This window comes from Balaenoptera borealis, assembly GCF_965194805.1.
Source record: "Balaenoptera borealis genome assembly, chromosome: 3".
NCBI classification, from domain to species: Eukaryota; Metazoa; Chordata; class Mammalia; order Artiodactyla; family Balaenopteridae; genus Balaenoptera; species Balaenoptera borealis.
This window is the reverse complement of record NC_138866.1, coordinates 145,929,158-145,945,248: the sequence shown is the minus strand read 5'-3', so window position 1 is coordinate 145,945,248 and position 16,091 is coordinate 145,929,158. Positions and strand designations below refer to the sequence as shown.

The following is a 16,091-nucleotide window of genomic DNA, read 5'->3' as shown; positions in this document are numbered from 1 at the left end:
TTAGAAGCCCCATCGAGCAAAGCCATTTGAAAATGCTCAGTTAATATAGCAGTCCCTGGAGCATCGTGTTGAATATACGTAGTTGTTTTATCATGAAGGGTAGCCTGACTCTTGACCAGAACAGTGCTTTTCCCGCTCAGGGCCTCTCTTGTAGGTTCTCTTGAGCAGTGCTACTCGAAGACAAGGTCCCAAACTAGCAGCATCAGCATCACCTGGGAGCTTGCTGAGAATGCAGAATCTCAGGCCCCACCCCAGACCTCTTGAAACAGGATCTCTGAGGTTGAGGCCAAGAAATCTGTGTTTTAAAAAGCTCTCCAGGAAGTTCCTAGGCACACTCAAGTTTATATTCAAAACTCAGAAGGTAACTAAGAAGCTTTGTCCCATCAGCCTGTTGGAGAGAGGGTCCCCAGCAAGACACCCTCACAAAGAACTTGTAGTCATATGTTCACTGTACAAACAATTATGGAGCAGCTAGAGAATGCTAGACACTTCCTAGGGACTGGGGGTACAAGAGAGTCCCTGTCTTTTAGGAATTTTGTCTAAGAGGTATTTTTGTTTTCGTTTTTTAATAACGTGAATGGAGTCATTTTAGAGGGAAGTCCAGGATTCTGTGGGAACCCCGATGGCTGTATCTGAGGTGCTTTTTTGTCACCCAGCATCAGCTTTCCCTTTTTGGGGGTACTTTCCTATGCTTTGGGGGAATCACCTCTTTCCTACTCTCAGTCTTTTATGATTCAGGAAAAGCTGGGCCTACCCCAGACTTCCAGGGTGGTTGAAGCTCACACCCCAGGTCACAGAGATTGCTGTAGCAAAGGACCCAACCCCCCACCAGAGCCAATGAAAGGCAGTGTGACTTCAGTGGATTTCTGGGAAAGAGGCTCTCCCCATTAGATGTGAAGTTGAGTTGGTATGAGGTCCAGAGCTGCTGCAGTCCTTGGCAATCCTGAGGATAGAGGCTGTCTGAGAATCAAGACAACCCATGAAGGAGAAGAGAGTCAGGCTAGAACATGGAGTCACGCAAGTCCTGGTGACATTGTTTAAGCCCTTACTCCAAGCCAGGCCTGAAGCTAGCCCACCCCCTGGAATTTTCAGACATGGTGAGGTAATAAATTTCCTTTTTGCTTAAGCCAGTTTGAGTTGGGTTTCTTATACTTACAACCACAAGAGTACTGATTTTCAATATCAGGACAAAATTATAATACTGTATTTTACTGTTTATTTTATGTGATGTGAAAATACTAGCATTAATACTGGTATTTAAAAATTAAGTATTTGAAATTCATTTTTAAATAATCAGTGAAACTAAAACCTTAATACCTTCAAATATAAAATACGTATAAGCATATTACAAAACATCAACTAAAAGTGATAAAGTATTAACATTATACAAACATTACTAAGCTAATATCATCCTGATATACGATATTAACCACGACTAGCCCTGCTGCTTCCACCCCATGCCTTATCTCCTGGTTCAGCTGGCAGCTCCTCCTGTTGTCTCCTTTAGGCCTGTGGATGGTAAGGTTGCCCTCTGTTGCTAGTCTCTGTGCAGCACTATCTCTTTTTTGTTTTCTCTAAACCGTGCTCACACCTTTGTAAACTGCCCCTTTATGAAACTCTTCTCAATTACCTAGTTTGAGTGTGCCATCTGTTTCCTAATACACATCTCAACCCCAAACCAGAAACACTCATGGAAGAGTGTTACCTGCTGCAGCATCCAGTCTAGCTTGAGGGGAGGGTGATCAAGGCAGGCTTTCTTGGGGAGAAGCTATGTGCACTGTTTTGGAGGGATGAATAGGAGCTAGGCAGGAAAATGGTGATACAGCTCACCCCTGCAGACTGATCCATGGGCTCACCTCCTCCAGGAAGCCTTTCCTGATCTGGAGGAGCTGGGAGATGACAGGGAAGACATTCCAATCAGAGAGAGCAATACAGAAAGCAATACATACCAGAAGGCTGAGAGCTGCAGGTGTTTCAGCAAGATATGAACGTAGGTCATAAGGAGGAGTGGAGGTAAATGGAAGGCTAGAGAGGTTGGCAGAGTCCAGGACTCCACTTTGCCCAACATATGATGTGTTCTTTAGTATCTGGCCAGATGAAGGATGATAACAAGTCACCCATGGGGCGTGGACCACGTCTTCTGCTTGGATGTTTGAATTGGTGCTCATCCTTGGTGAGAGTGAACCGGGTTGTGGTTGGTCCATGGGTTTCCCAAAAGCCCAGGAAGACCCTGGAGGGACCCTTAGTGCAGAAGACTTCTCTTTCCAGGAACAAAGGGTAGGGGATCCTCTCAGCTCTGACCAAAGGGCTTGGCCAGTAAGCTCAGGAGGTGTTTCTTGATGGAATGATTGTGCCACTGAATATACATGGAGGGAACAAACAGCTGAAGCTGGGGATGGAAAGGAAACTAGTTCTGAAACTCTTATCAGCAAACCATGCCAAAAAAAAAAAAAAAAGCCATTCCAAATGACTGTGGCTAATTAATGGCCTTGAAGGGTGGCTTCTGGCTGTGTGCTTAGACACAATGGTGAGCTTGGGAGCCAATGACTCCCAGTGACCTTCTGCCCTCAGCTGTGCAAGGAGATGGAGGCTCAGTTGATCTGGGAAGAGGACGTGGGAATTGGAGGGGTCCTGACACTTGGAGGACACCTTCTCCCATGATGCTCTAAACCTAAGACAGAAGGAATATGAATACTCAGGTGTACTCACCTGAAACACAGGTAGACTCAGGGAAACCACAATTTATTTCTCTTTGACATGTGATGGAGAAAATGAGGGCAGGAAAGGAGAGGGAAAGAAAATAGCTATTTATTGAGTACTTACGTGACAAACATAAGCTAGGTTCTCTTAAAAACCTTACGAACATCGAGAGGTAGGCATTATTTATGTCTATTTTATAGATGATAAAATAGAGAAGGAAGAGGTTAAAAAAATTTCCCAAAGTCACACAACTAGTAAAGGGTGAAGTTGGGATTTGAACCCAGGCCCACCTGGCCCCAAAAGCCATAATTACCTCTTTTACTGAGGGTCCACTTGTTCTGAAAATTGACATTAATGGTGTCTTTGATTTAAGAGCTAGACAGCGTGTGCTGAGCCTGAGACTGGACCTAGTTCCACTGCTTACTGACTGGGGGATGCTGGGCAAGGTCTTGAAACTTTCTGTTATTCAGGTTTTGCAGCTACAGCTAACAGTGGATCATTGTCATGGAAGAGAATCTATTTAGAGGTTGTAGTGCAAATGGTCGCCAGAAAAGGATTATAAGGAATGGCAAGCTTTTCTTTGTCTTCTGTGTTTGCCACCTCATTCCCTGGATGGGGACAGAATTTCTCCTGGGTCAAGTCCCATATTGATACTTCCTTGTGTGTGTCTTTGATTCATTAACTTAGGAAAGGCTGAGAAGCGAACTGACCCTTTTGATCACTGTCATTTCCTCATCTCTGCCTTCCCCATCCAGCCTCACTCTGGAAGCACTGGCCCGAGTGATTTCCAGGGCCTTGGCCAGGGGTTTGCTGACCCGTCCATGGTTTGAGGCTTGCCCTGTGCCATACAGCTGGCACCACCTAAAACTGGTCTGGAGCCATTTTCCCTCAGCACTTCACATGCCACATGCCAGCTTGTTCCAGATTGCCCCAGCTTCTGATCTTCTATTTCTGAATTGGCAAATCAGCCTTCCTTCTTCCCTCAAGTCCCCTTTGGAGTCTTCCTCCCACTACCCTGCCCCTGGCTGCCTGTCCCACCCGGCTCCTTGAACCCTCTACCTCAGTGAGGCCTACATGGCCTTTACTTCCACTAGGTTCATTTTGGCTTGATGGGCAGGACACAGGAAGAGTTAAGGCTTCCCATATTATGACAGAGTCATGGTCTTCCTGAGGGGCTAGAAATTTGGACAGGATTGAACATGTCTGGTCTCAGGTCTAATTTATGAATTTCACCAGTTGAGTTTGGGAAAGCTGGTGTGCACTGTGTTTTTTTTTTTTTTTAATTCACTATTTTATTTCATTTCATTCTATTTTTGGCCACACCATGCAGCATGTGGGATCTTAGTTCCCTGATCAGGTATCGAACCCGTGCCCCCTGCATTGGGAACACGGAGTCTTAACCACTGGACCGCCAGGGAAGTCCCTGGTGTGCACTTTGGATAAGAGAGTTGCCTCTGAGGAGAATTCCAGAACACTGAATCTGAAAAGGACCCGAGGGACTTACTCCAGTGTACCCCTTTCATAGATGGGAAAACCAATGGCACACAACTCATTTTTGGCAGAACTGGAGCCAGAATTCAGGTATTATTAGCTTCCCATTTTGATACTCTTTGCCCCATACTGTATAGACAAGCAAGTTTTTCTTTGCATTTAGGATGGTTTTTCCCCCTAAGAGGGATAGTCATTTCTTACTGTCAGTTGCAAGCAGTGGAATGGATAGAGAAGAGGATCAAATATAGCAAAGAGGTGATGTGTCAGGCACTTGCTGGGTGCTTTTACAGATATCTCAGAGACAACCTACCAATGACTTATGAGGCAGATCTTTTCTGGATCTACTTTAAAGATCTGGAAAACTGACGCTTAGAGAGGACAGATGACTCTTTAAATGACTACTCATAAGGGGTGGAAGAGAGCTTCAAATGGTGGCTTGTTTGCTTCTAAAGGCCAGAGTCTTCTCCTAATGCCGCACTGTCTTTTAAAGTGTGTGTGTACATGTATGGGTGCGAGCATGAGTACACGTATGAGTGTGAGTGAGAAAGTAAGTGTGTGTGTGTATTTGCAAAACTTTCCCAGACACAGGTGGACAGAACAGAAGCCCTGAATGGAGTGGCAATGGTCCATGTCCCAGGGCTGCTTGGTGGAAGAGGACGAGGGTGCTGATACATGGAAGTTCCAGGATGGCTGGCTTCGCATTCCTTCTTATTAGAGCTGGTCCAGGCTGCCGTGTCAGGAACGAGCTGAGAGACCTTGAGTCAAGGCAGGGTTGCCAACCATCTGGGGGTTACAGAGAATCCTCTGTCCTGAAAGGGGCTGCAGAAGATGGCACAGAGGGTCCTTCCGAGCTCTGAGACATTCCCACGACTGTCAAGAGGTTACCAGGGTGCCCAGCGAGCCACAGAACTCTGGATTTCTTCCTGGCAGGTGTGGATGGGTGTGGTGGGTGTGATGGTGATCGGACACCAGGCCTGTCCCGTGTGTGTGCGTTCAGCAGTTGGCAGGAGCCATTTGGCTGTGCCTCATACTCACAGAGGGCTTAGATATGGGCCCTTGATATTATCCTCAAATGAGATTATACATGCAGTCCAAGATCCGCTGACAAGATGGAGAGGAGAAGACATTCATCACACGGCCCTGAGCACATAGCATTACTGAAGCACACAGCCTGCAGTGCCCTAGGAATTAATAGTTCATAAGTCCTATCATAAATCCTATCATTATTTTGTGGATAATTATATTACATTTAAAACACACAATGATAATTTGTTAAATGTAAACATTTAGAACAGCTACAAATATGGGGACTTGGTGATAACCATTTCTCATTCTTTAATATTCTGGAAGCCTCAAAACTGCAAGTGGTCTGGGTCTCTCTTGACTTCTGAGGACCCCTGAGTGTGGGTGTTTATGTTGCTGAGATTGAGGATGCTTATTTGTGTGAGTGTGGGTGAAAGAATGTGTTTGTGAGCCTGTGACGGTGTGTGTGTGCGTGTGTACGTGAGCATGGGTGTGTGTGTGTGTTTGTGAGAGAGTGTGTTTATATGCTGCTGGGGGACCAGAGTAGGACCACCCCAGCCTGTGAGGACTGGTAGGGGGAGGGAGCTGTCAAAGCGCTGCAATCCTAAGACCTCAGGGGCATAACTTGATTTGATGATTTGGCCCGAGTAACCCTCTCAAAATAGAAAAATCAAGGGCCCAGTGTGGAGGCAGCCTGTCTGGGCTCGGGCTGGTAATGAGGACTAACAAGGGTTGATGGAGCCCGGGAGCGATGGGCTGAGATGGCCCCGAGCTGCCTGGCACCCTGGGGCCTGCAGCCATCCAGTGCTGCCCAGCCTGGCCTAATGCTATAACCCACAGAGGTCCTCGTCGATAAGGGCCAAGGGAAAGGGAGACAGCAGCTTTGCAAGCCACGGCAGAAGGACAGCCGGCTCTATGGAGCCCCAATAGGAAGCTGCCTCTGTGGGCTGGCAAAGCTGAGATCCCTACGTGGAACTTCCTGGAGGGTACCTCAAGTACCGATGAGGACAGGGGGTCTTACCTATCCCTTGAAAATATATTACATAAATACATGTTCATTTTAGGAAACTTGGAGATGCAGAAAAAAGAAACAGGTACACCCAGAGATCCCCACTGTAGACATTTTGTTTGGTGCCGTGGGGATCAGGGTGTAAAGTCGGTCCATAAGGAGAAGTATTACCCTGGACAATTCCTCAGGAATGTGTCACATTGGGAGTGGACATACCACTTCTCAATCTATACAACCCAACCATTTTCCTCTGGGGTTGGACCAGATCACTGTTTGGTAGTTGAGCCCCAGAAAAAGTGGTTGGCTTGCTTTTAGGGGACAGGTAGTATGAAAAATGCACACCTTGAAACATTAGATTACACTCAGCATGGGAGGATGCTCACGTCCTGGAAGGCAAATGGGAATTGAGAGGGAATTTCAGCAGCCTCGTGTCCCCATCTCACTCATGGGCTCAATGAGTAGAGTGGCAGGTCAGATCTGCACTATTTAAGCTTTTCTCTGTCTCCCACCCCCACCCTCTATGGGTGCATAGAGTTGAATTCAGAGAAGTTAAATGCATGCGTGATGTGACTCCACTTTATATCTTTTCAATCTTTGTCTGTGCATATGAATACATCTATATGATTGATTGGTTGATAGAAACAGGATCATACTTTGTATGCTCTTTTCAGCTATTAGATCCTGGATATCCTTCTATATAATATCCATATCATCCTTTGTCATGACCTCCTGGTATGCTACTGAGAAGATAATACCATCATTTGTGTAATTATGTAATCAATCCTTTATTGCAGGACATTTACTGTCAAACTTTTGTTATCCTAATAATTGCTGCAATAAATTTCCTTCTGCAGGAATCTTTGCTTTTTGATCCAGTTACTTTCCTGGAAGAAATGTTCTCAATGAGGAATTCTGCATCAAACATATTTACCAGTTTAAGTCTTTGGTCCCAGCTCACCTGCTATTTTCACTCTTATGCAGGGAAGGGGAAGAGCTTAGAAAAATTTGATCAGTATCCCAGAAAGAGGTGGATTGGTCCTATCTGTGTGGTGAAGGGCATGTGAGAGTGATTCCAATCTAAACCCCTCTATTTTGTCTTATCATCTTCCATCGACCTCAATTTCCCTACCGTTTGCAAATAGGATGAGCTAGGCTCAGGTTACCCCTGGTTTCCTTGGAGCAATAAAGATGATCCATTACATTTATGGAGTGCTTTACAGATTTTGAAACAATTTTATGAGTTTTATCTTGTTGAATCTTCACCAGGCAGGCTCTATTAGTCCTTCATTTGGCAAAGGAGGGGATGGAGGTCCAGAAAAGTTAAGGGAGTTTCCCAAGTTCACAGACATCAGAATTGGGTACCAGACCTTCTGAATTTTAGTCCAGCAAACTGAAAGTGCTGCTGGGATCACAAGGTGGAAACAGTCAGGGTCTTAGCTCTCTGTCCCATTCGTAGCTAAAGGGAGGAGCCAGACTTCCTGGCTGGTGGACAGCTGTTGTTTCTGCTTGCCCAGCATCCATTCTCTTTTCCTTTAGTAACATACTGAATTTGGTTTGAGAACCACCATTAGGTTAGTAGTTGCTAACTTAAAGTATATGCTACATTTTGTCTGGCAACCCTCAGCCTTGCCAGGTGTTGTTTCTCTGCTGGTACCATCACTTCAATAGTTTGTTCCTCCGTTCTTTAAGGCCAGGTGCTTTTGGGTGATGAAATACATGGGAGGAAATATATGGGAGAAACTCATTCTCCCCTTCAGACTTCATCTTGTTCTCCCTGTTCAGGGTATGCATATCACCGAGATCTGGCATATTCTATCCCTTTGGATAGCAGTTGATTCAGTGATGAACATGTGACCCAAACTGGATCAATGAGATTCAGTCTAGGGACTTATTTTTTTTCGAAGGTGAAACTCTCTTCCTACTCAATTTGGAGCTGCCAGGAGCCACTGTGAGAGGGAGAACCTGCTTCAGAAATCTCATCTGAGGATACCCAGTGCAGAGGAAAGCAAAGCTTGGAGATGGAGACAGCAAAATCCCAAAGACATTTTAAAAATAGTGATGTATAGTTGATTTACAATGTTATGTTAGTTTCAGGTGTACAGCAAAGTGATTCACTTATACATACACACACACACACACACACACACACACATATATATATATATATATAGCTATTCTTTTTCATATTCTTTTCCATTATGGTTTATTACAGGATATTGAATATATATCCTGTGCTATACAATAGGACCTTGTTGTTTATTCTTTATATAATCGTTTGCATCTGCTAATCCCAAACTCCCAACCCATCCCTCCCCTGCCCTCACACCCTTGGCAACTGCAAGTCTGTTCTCTATATCTGTGAGTCTGTTTCTGTTTCATTTGTGTCATATCTTAGATTCCACATATAAGTGATATCGTATGGCACTTGTCTTTCTCCGTCTGACTTACTTTGCTTAGTATGATCATTTCTAGGTCCATCCATGTAGCTGCAAATGGCATTATTTTATTCTTTTTTATGGCTGAATAATATTCCATTGTATATAAGGACCACATATTTTTCCATTCGATGACATTATTTTATCATCTGGAAATCCTGCAGATGTTGTGACCTTCTGCTTAACCCCTACAAAAGCAACAAATGGGACCTCCACTGCACCAGAACTTCTATTACTGCTCCTGCAAAACTACCTAAGACCTCACACTTGCTTGTACCCTCACTGTTCTCCCTTCTGCTTTGCCAGTCTCATGCCGACACATCTACTTGAAGGAAGCTAGTCTCATGTCTATACCTTATTTAAAAGGAAGCTGGGAAAGTGTAGTTTTTGGATTATATCTCAGAAAGGCAGGCTTTACAAAGTGGAAGTGTTCAAAAGTTACAGATGTTCCTACGATCTACCCCTTGGCTGCCTGGCATCCACATGTGCCATGTTTTCATACTTATATTTCCAGCCATAATAGTAGCAATAACCTGTGCTTGCTTAAAATGGTACAGCTATCACTGGGACAATCAAAATGCACTTCCTCAAAGGAAGGACCCACAGTTTCATTCGTTTCTGCACCTAGATACAAGTTCAGGTTTTCTGGGCGACGACCATATCTCCTCTGGTTGTCATAATATCGTACTAATATTCTGTAGCCTGTGGACTAAATTGTAGACTCACATAGACTATATAAAATATTAGAGAAAAGGGGAAGGAAGAAAAAAGAAACTTTATTAAATACTAGGTATGTACATGACACAGCAGGCAAAGAAGAAAATGTGGCTAGCTGCCACAGAACTTATTGATGCAGCTGGCTGTGACACTGCGAGGGCGTTTATAATGTCCTTCCTCCAGTGCCCATTTATGTTCCCTTTGTCCTCAGCAAATCAGCTGCCTGTGATTCTTTATCTGGTGGGGTGACCCAATCTTCATTCTTGGGGAATCTGAATACTTACTGGCTCTGTCCATATGGGCTTAGAACTGTTAACTTTTTATCACTGGATATGGTAATTTTAGATGTGCCCCAGGGAGTCCCTTGGTTTACAGAAATAGTCCGTTCTGCCCTCATGTGTGACAGCAGTCTACTTTGATAATCCGGATCAGTCATTTTGTCCAACAGGGCATGATAAGTCTCATATGTCCATGTGGAAGTCTCAGGTTCCAATTCAATGGGCCTATTATTGTGTCCCCTGGTAAAAGTATCCCTCCCATTGGTTCAAAGACCTTTACATCAGTAGAACCCAAAGTCACAGAAGGCAAAAATTTAGCAAGTGGTTCATTAGTCATCATGATGCGAGGAGCTACTTCCATCTCTTATTTCTAGGGGTGAAACCGTGGTCATTAACTTAAAGGATATAAAGATGTAGACATAGAGAATGGACTTAAGGACACAGGGGATGGGGAGGGGGAAGCTGGGGCGAAGTGAGTGAAGCATCGACACATATACACTACCAAATGTAAAACAGTTAGCTAGTGGGAAGCAGCATAGCACAGGGGGATCAGCTCGGTGCTTTGCAATGACCTAGAGGGGTGGGATAGGGAGGGTGGGAGGGAGACTCAAGAAGGAGGGGATATGGGGATATATGTATGCATATGGCTGATTCACTTTGTTGTACAACAGAAACTAACACAGCATTGTGAAGCAATTATACCCAATAAAGATGTATAAAAAAAATTCTGAAAATGAAAAAAAAAAACTTAAAGAATAGACTACATTTTGTAGGGCTACATTTTGTGAGATTATTTAATAGCCTGTTTATTGTGAGCTTCCTCCTCAGTAGAAACCACAGAGTATTTCCACTCTCTGTCCATTCTGAGAGGTCCATTCACGTGCCTCTTCTCCAATAGTCCTTGTCACCAATCCTCCAATCTAGTTTTCTTCAAGTCTGATCAAACCATTAGCCGCTGCTTGTGAAACCTAGAGGATCCACAACCCAGGGCATCTCTCTTTCCATATAAAGTGGAACGTGAGATATCCTCTTAGAGGTGTGCCCCCTGGGAGGGATTTGTTCTCCTTACTGTTCCTTAGGACCATCTCTATGTGGGGTTATAGTCCATTTTCATCTAAAGCCTGCGTATGGTGCAGAACTACCTGAACTACCTGAGGCTCTAGTTTTTCCCTTTTCAGTCAGCTGGTCATGTGGAACACCTCTTAAGGCTCTAGGCATAGGTTGAAGGAGGTATGGAAATGTGGAGGGAGTAGACATCCTGGGAACAGGAGTCATGCAATTTTCTTGTATCTATTGGATCAGCTAAGTTTATACGTTACGTACCACTTCTATCTCATCATGAAGTGTTTTTGGATACATCCTAATGTTGGCTGGCCACCCCTAGTTAGAGATGGGCAACTCAATTGCAAGGCCACCAGTTTTCCTATTGTTTGACATTTTTGTCTCCTCCAGGGCCAATAACAAGCTATGAACTGTTGAGGTGACATCACCAAGATGATGACATAGTAGTTCTTGACTTCACTCACCCTCACAAGAAGAACAACTAACAGCTATTCATGGACAAGACACCGACGAGAGAATCCTAGAACCATGTGGTAAGGTCTCCCCAGAGCCTATGGATCCTTCAGTGGGAAAAGAGAGCCCAAGGGGCACTTACAGCTCCCCCAACATTGTGGGTCACTTCTTGGGAGTCCCCACTCTGGTCTGGCCCCCTGGGGTTTGCAGGGGAATCTGTGGGGCCCATCAGTGGGATTCTGGTTGTGACGGAGAATGGGGTATGGGCTTGTAAAAACTAGCACTTGGATCTAGGCAGACCGAGTTCTTCCCTGCATATCACAAACAGTAGCCCAACCAGCACTTTGCTCATCTGCAGAACCAAGTCGGTGGTGCAGTCCGGCCAGGGGAAAAACAGCCTGGCCCTGCCTGATCAGAAAGGCTAGCAAGAACACCTGGAAGCTGCGTAGCCCATACCACGAACTGTTAAGAGAACATCTGCCCACTCAAAGGGCAGGGCTTTGTTTCAAAGCCCCAGATGGCTCAGCTGTGGTGCTCATATTGGGGCTGGCTGCAGGCTCTACAAGGCTCTCAATCAGCCACAAATCTACCACGTCATGAAGTCCTAGTGGCAGAGCTTTGCACAACATCCAGGGCATACCAGAGCCTTCTCTTGCTTGTATCCCCCACAAAGCTGGCAGTCTTATAGGCTATACAACCATGAACTGATGAAATAACCATGGCGGGACTCATATCCCACTCCAATAACCTTTACTTCCACAGGCTTCTACCCTAGCAGTGGACCATGGTGATATTCTGTGTTGCCAGTGATTAGTGTTAGCTCCGAGCCAGGGTCAAGTACTCCCTCAGAGTTCTAGGAATTCCTTTCCCCCACCCCCCTAGGGTACAATGATCCTGAAACATAATTTGTGTCCTTTTGGTAACAGTCAGGTGAAAGTGTTATGGCACATGGCTTATAATGTTACTGCATAATTCTTTTTTAAGGGTACCCCATCTCCTTTTCAATCAGAAAGCTCTGGCTCTTTGAACTGATTTAGGGCTGGGAACTGGGTGAGAAGTAGTGAGTTTCTATAACAGTGGCTCAAATCAATCTTCTGTGCTTACTAAGTCTAGCTGGGTTTTGTTGTTGTTGTTGTTATGCACACTGAGTAAAACCTTAGGGGGTAACCCATTTATTTAAGTCATAGAGGCCTAATTATCTCCAAAGATCCCTATAGGTAAAACCCTGTAGGTAAAACCATTTTGTTTGTTACTCTGGCTCTGCTACCTATTATGGTAACTGCATCTCCCTTTTCTCTGGTATTTGAGTACATCTACTTGACATTTGTCATCCTAAGTTTCCATCATTGCCACTTAAATCAAGGAACTCTTTATAATGGCAACATTTCCTACTTTTATACTCTACCTACAGTGGTTAGTGTGATTTTACCTAACGTGATTTTAAAGGATATTGGTGCTCTTCATCGTCAATGTATTTCTCAATACTGTGATGAAGAGATTATCTTCTGAACTCTCTTGTGGGTTATTTTTGGGGTGGGAGTTGTGAACACATGATAAATCTTATACTCTTATCTCCCCAGCTTTTTGGATTCTTTCCTCTATATTATATCAAGTTCTTTCTGGCATCTCAAATTCACGTAGGTTCCTGTTGACTCTAGTTTTAGTCCATCAACCAAGCAAATAAATGGAATCCTTCCCAGTAGCTTGAGTCAATATTTTGCATCCAGAATCTCTTGTAGATGTTCACACATAGAAAATTTGACCTGATCTAAAATTATGTCCCTCTCTCCCTATTCTAGGTCCATGAGACCCCCTTCATTCCCACACATATTCCTCATAATTTTTTTTTAAGTTTTATATTAACATACAGTACAATCGACTCTTTTTTGGGCATATAATTCTATGAGCTCTAACACACATATAGATTCATGTGATTACCACCACAATCAAGTTACAGAATAATTCCCTCACCCCCAGAATCTTCCTTGTGCTACCCCTTTGTCGTCATATTCTTCCCCCACATGTAACTTCTGGAAACCATTGATCTGTTCTCCATCAATGTAGTTCTGTCTTTTTGAGAATGTCATATAAGTGGAATCATGTAGTACGTAGCCTTCGAGACTAGCTTCTTTCATTTATCGTAATGCATTTGAGACTCATCCACATTGTTGGTGTTTATCAACAGTCTGTTCCTTTTTACTGATGAATTTTCCATTGTATGGATATACCACAGTTTGTTCACCCTCTCACCTTTTGAAGGTTGTACCTAGATTTTGGCAGTTATGATTAGAGCTCCTATAAACATTCATGTAGAGGTTTTTGTGTGAATGTAAGTTTTCATTTCTTTAGGGTAAATACGTGAGGAGTAGGATTGCTGGGTCATATGGTAGGTATCAGTTTAACTTCATAAGAAAATGCCAAACTGTTTTCTAGAGTGAATATATTATTTTGCATTTCTGCCAACAATGTATAAGAGTTTCAGTTCCTCCCCATTCTTTTGAGCTCTTGGTATTGTCAGTTTTCTATTTTATGTTAGCCATCCTAATAGGTATGTTTTAATTTGTGTTTCCTTAATGGCTGGTGATGTACATCTTTTCATGTACGTATTAGTAATCCGTCTATCCTCTTTGTCCAGGTGTTTGGCCCATTTTAAACTTGAGTTGTCTGGTTTCTTACTGTTGGGTTTTAAAAAAATTCATTCTGGACAGAAGTCCTTTGTCAGATACATGATTTCACATATCTCCCAGTCTGTAGCTTGTATTTTCACTCTCATAACAATGCCTTTCAAAGAGCAAAAGTTTGTAATTTAGATGAAGTCAGTTTTTCTTTACAGATCATGCTTTTGGTGCAGATCTTTGAAACCTTTGTCTAACCCAGACCACAAAGATTTTTTTCCTATGTTTTCTCCTAAAAGTTTTATACTGTTAAGTTTTACATTTAGATCTCTGATCCATTAAAAAAAATAAATTGTGAGGTTTAGAATGAGGTTAATTTTTTTTTGAGCATGAATGTCCAGTTATTGTAGCAAATTTGTTAAATGAGATACTTTCTTCACTGAGCTGGTTTCGCACCTTTGTTCAAAATCAGTTGTCCCTAAATATGTGTTGATTTCTACTCTCCCCGTTCTGTTCCATTGACCTATCTGCCTATCCGTTTGCCAATAGTATACTGTCTTCATTACCCTAGCTTTACAGTAGGTCTTCATATTGGGTAGTACGATTCCTACAACTTTTTTCTTATTTTCCAAAATTGTTTTGGATATTCTAATTCCTTTGCCTTCCATGTAAATGTTAGAATTAACTTGTCTATATCTATAAAAATTCCTGCTAGGACTTTGAATGGAATTGTATTAAACTATAGATCAATTTGGTGAGAATTGATATCTTTATCTGGTTGAGTCTTCCATTTCTGCTATTGGACCATCCAGTGAGTTTTTAGTTTGTGGAATTGTGCTTTTCAGTTCTAAAATTTTTATCTGGTTCTTCTCTTTTTTAAATAAATCTGGTTCTTCTTTATAGGTTCTATTTGGCAGAGGCTTTCTATCTTTATTTTCCTTTTAATTGATCCTTACTTCTTAAGCATTTTTGAAATAACTGCTTTAAAGTCTTTGTCTGATATTTCCCACATCAGTGACATTTCAACATTGGCATCTGTTTGTTGTCTTTTCCCATGTGAGTTGAAATTTTGGGGGTTCTTCTAATAGTGAGTAATTTTAAAAATTATATCCTGAACATTTAAAATATTACTTTAGGAGACTCTAGGTCTTATTTAAATCGTGGGGAGAATGCTGATATTTTGTTATGGCAAGCAATCGACTCAGTTAGGTTCAGACTGCACATTCCAACTAGCCTTTTGTGGGTTGTTGTTTTCAGTGCCAGTTGGGTCTTCAAAGTCTGTTGTGCTAATTGAATGTGTCTCAACCTGGTGTGCTACCTGGGGTTGACCAGTCTGGGGCCTGAATGGTGGTCTATCTTGTAGTCCAATTCTCAGTCTTTGGTATACTGGTTAGGGCCAGATCCATACATGTGCAGCTCAGGGGTGAGTTCAGAGTTTATAAACTACTTTATGGGATCGCTTTCCTAGATTTTCCCTCTCTGTAATCTTTCTGGGATTTTCCAGGTGCTTCTCTTTTTTGTTCTCTAGCCAGAACACTGAGGCCATAGACACCGCCACTCTGTCTTAAATTTCCCACAGCTATGCCTACATCTGGTATCAAGTGACAGGAAGAATAAGAGAGACAAAAAAAGCTGTGGGGTTTGCCTCCACCTCTTGGGACCACGGGTCCTCCAATTGGAGATGAAGTTTTCCCTTCCTCAGAATTTAAGGATCTGTAGGCTCCCCGCTGTTACTTCCTGTTCTATCTCCATGAGATTGCCTGGGGGTTGGAGCACAAGAGAATGGAGAGGAGGAAATAAAAGAAAGAAAGAAAAATGGAGGACTTCCTCACTTACCCTGAGCGTTAGGAGTTCCCTTTCTTGCTCCTGGAGCCAGAACTAGAGGGTTCCTCCTGAGCATTCTCTGTCATGTTTGGTGCCCACTTTCAGATTTCTGACTTTCTTGAGTCCGGGCTGGGAGATATCATAGAAAATAAAAGAACACTCACCACCAGTTCATTGATACTTTAAATTTTCCCCACCTTCTACTATTTATCTTTCAGAAACCTCAGATAGCTCCATGAATTCTGTCCAGGTTTTATAGCTTTATTAACTGGGAGGTACAGAGTAAAGTGTGCTCACTCCATCTTACCCAGAACCAGAAGTCTCTTCCCATACTTTTGACAATATAAATGGCAAACTCCTACATTTCTTTTGGTATGTTGGCCATCTTCTGCCAGGTACAACTTTGTAATTGGCATCTTGGAGATTACTGTCATTTGACCCTCATTGTAGATCTGGAGGCAATGAGAGGATAGATTTAGGTGGC

General features: G+C 43.1%; 1 protein-coding gene across 1 annotated transcript in view; it reads left to right on the top strand.

Annotated features, from left to right (window-relative positions):
- LOC309625794 (uncharacterized protein) overlaps positions 1-16,091 on the top strand; it is a 146,139-nt gene that overhangs the window by 28,499 nt on the left and 101,549 nt on the right. The window contains exon 2 of the mRNA XM_082385832.1: positions 11,106-11,248. The gene's annotated coding sequence lies outside the window, so the exon portion shown is untranslated. The remainder of the gene's footprint in view (positions 1-11,105; positions 11,249-16,091) is intronic.